Genomic DNA, 3,271 nt, shown 5'->3' with positions numbered 1-3,271 from the left:
GCGCCGGGGGAGGGGGCGAGCTCCTCACGCCCCTCACCCACCCCCCACCCACCCCTGCGCATGCTCCGTCCGGCGCCGCCGCGTCTCCTCAGGCGGGCTCGAAATGGCGGCGGTGCGAGGTCGCTCCATGCTGAGGCGGCAGGCGTGCCAAAAGCCGGAGCCGCGGTTCACCCGGGCTCCTCTGAGCCCCTACTGCTTGAATCTGCCCTGCCTGGCTGGAGGAAAGGCGCTGCAAAAGGCGGTTTGTGCAGGGCCGGCCCGAGGCCCTCCACAGGCGAGGCGGTGGGAGCACCACGGGGAAGAGAGCCCCCCATCGCTCCCCCCTGGCTCGCTTTCGGCTGGTGGCATCTCATCGAGTTGCGCACCAGCAAGGAGATGCGCCCCGGCATAGCTTCCCACTCATAGGTTTCCCATCTGGTTGCCTGGGGCTAGGAGGTGAGGGGCGGGTGCCTGTTTTTCCCTTGGTGTGCTTGGCAGGCTCATCGCTGTTGTCACTGGGCAGCTAGGTATCTGTGTGGTCCAAAGGAACAGTAATTAAAAGTACAATTAGGAAAGACAGCCTGAATTGACTTGATACGTCCCAGCCTCTTACTCCTGCCATATCATATCCCTTGCACTGATTCAGCCAACTGGAACAACAAACTAACACAGAAAAATACACAGTATTTTCCAGCTGGATCAGCAAACCAAACCAGCTCAACTGAGGGCCAGAGCTGGTCCCCCACAGACAGAAGCCAGGCTCACCAGGACTGCACAAAGCTGCTAGGCCAGCTCCCCCCTCTTCTCTTAAACCCACACTTGGGGCTTTCTGTTGCTGGAAGAAGGGTCCTGATAAGCTAGGTGCTTCTCCCAGCCTTGGGAGCTTCACTTGGATATCCCCTGCGGCCTCACTGTAACTCACAGACTCATCACATCTGAAGTGCTCACCATCTGTGAAGATTATCCTGCCCAGTTCGTGAGGATCTTCAAGGTATTGCCCCTCATCTAAGGGTTTACAAGGTATTACCATGTTAGGTCCCTACCTACGTGTTTATTTTTCAAGGACCAGATTTGTTGATAGCATTTAAGGTTTACTTGCAGTTAGGAGGAAGTGGATCTGTTTGTTTCACTTTGCCAGTCTATGCCAAACAGGGTAACACACATTTCTCCTCTTCTTGTGAAGATCGTCTTAAAATTAAAAGCCAAGCTAAGAAGCCACTGTGGGAGGCTTGTTACCTCGCTCTTTGCAAGACAGCAGGCGAGCTCTATGCTTACACAGGGCCTTTGCCCCCTGCCAGTCAGCACAGCCTCATTCGGAGCCTCTCAAACCTCTGCTATCCCCCTCCATCAGGAGCCAGGGCTCTTAGGTAATTCCTGAAGGAGCCAGATGCACCCAGACTGAATCAACCAGGCAGAAAGCCACCCCCAACAGCAATTTTGGCCAGACTAAACAAGCAACCTTTACTCTGGTGCTAAAGCCACCTTGCCTAGGCAAGGCTCAGCGTGCCTCTCTTATCTCAGGAGTGCACACAAAGTGTTGACAAGGCACCTTGACTTTCTAACCAGCAGTCAGCTACTAGCTTAGGAACACAGGAAAAAAAAGGAAAAAAAAAAAAGCTTTGTGAAGAATATTTAAAAGGGGGGTTAAATAAGACTGTCTGGAACAGGAGAGCTATTTCAGCAGTCAGGGTGTTTTTCTTCTGGGAACTGAAGGACAGGGGTAAGGAAGGACTAGCATTGAGCTAACAGGTGCCACCCCCAATCTGTTCTCATTTTGGGCACCAAGACCACCCATGCTAGCCCAGGCTTCCCTGGAGCTTCGCCAATTCCAATTGATTTGGGGACTTTTTTTTCCCCCTCTCAAGTATAGAGCAGCTTCCTGACAAGTTGTCACCATGACATAGCTTTCCTGGTTTAGCCATGCTGCCTGCTAGTTTTCTCACTTAAAAATGGGATTGAAAGAAATAAAATGGCATCAAGAGCTCAAGCACTGGCCATCTGCCATCAATGATGGGACCGTTCGGAAGAGTGGGAAACTCCAAAGGGCAGCTCAGCCTGTTGAGACCAGGTCCAGCTCACAGACATGAGGACCAACTGCATGATGAGAGACCTCGCGCAGAGGGTGTGAACTGCAACAGTCTGCTGTCTGCCTACCACCTTCCACTTTCGCTGAGCTTTTGCTCAGATTTGGGTTTTTTCCTGAAGATAAACCTCCCAGATAAGGTGTCAGATGAGTCTTCTCAGGAAGGACCATGGCTTCTCAGTAGTCACATACAGCTGAGTCACTTTGCTGTGGCTGGGAGAGAAGGGGGCCTTCCTGGCCTAAACTTGATTTTTAGCCCCATTTTCTGGGAGGCACATGATCTGCATAGAGAAAGTGAGTAGGAAGAGCCCATCCTCCCTCAGGCTGGAAAACTGCAGCCAAGCAAGGGACTCTCCTGCAGCAAAACACATGACTCACTTTCCAGGGGCTGGCGTCCAGGAGCACTGCCTCCCCTACCAACCAGTTGGACCAGGCTGGCACCCAAGCCCAGCTGGCTCCAGAAAGCCTGATGCTCGGTTTTGTCATGCCTACGGCACATAAATTCCTTCCACCATAGCCTCACCCTCTTCGCACCCAATTCTCTGCTTTGCATGAGCGCAGTGCACGTGAGGCATCTCTGTTTGGCAATCTCAGGAGGCCAGCCAGAGGCCCCTGCAGGCTCTGGTTTTGCAGCCTGCCACAGCCAGCTCTGTGGGATGAGCGCTTTCATTTAAAAAAAAAAAAAAAAAAATTAAAATAAAGAAATAGGAGCATTTTTTGCAGCAGCCTGGCTTTTGGACCATTTTGCATTTCCACTCAGACTGCAGCAAGCCATGGAGAGGAAGCAAAGCCAGCCACAAATTACAGCCTGGCAGCCTCGATTGGACACATTTGAAGTTTGTTCCAGCCCAAGCAAGAGCAGCCTCCCTGTGACTCACCAAATGGTTTGGCTTGCGGGTCCCAGCTGGCCTAGAGACAGAGTCCCCACCACACACCCCCCCTCCTCGCCACTAACAGGCTGCAGAGAAATAGCTCCCACTCTGATGTACATCTCGGAGCAGGAAGCAGAAGAGCATTTTCCCAATGGGAAGGCAATGCTGCAGGGACTGCATCCGAGGGCAAAGCTGCAGCTCGACGACACCAGGAGTGGACAGGGCAGGTGGGACAGCAGCATGTTCCCCCTCCTCCTGGTACTGTTGCTCATCAGCCCCTATGCCAGGCTTGTTCAGCTCCCTAACACAGCAAAAAAAAACCCTGACTCACAGAAGC

This window comes from Harpia harpyja, chromosome 10 (assembly GCF_026419915.1).
Source record: "Harpia harpyja isolate bHarHar1 chromosome 10, bHarHar1 primary haplotype, whole genome shotgun sequence".
Lineage (NCBI taxonomy): Eukaryota > Metazoa > Chordata > Aves > Accipitriformes > Accipitridae > Harpia > Harpia harpyja.
The sequence above is the reverse complement of the archived record's forward strand: the minus strand, read 5'-3'. Positions refer to the sequence as shown.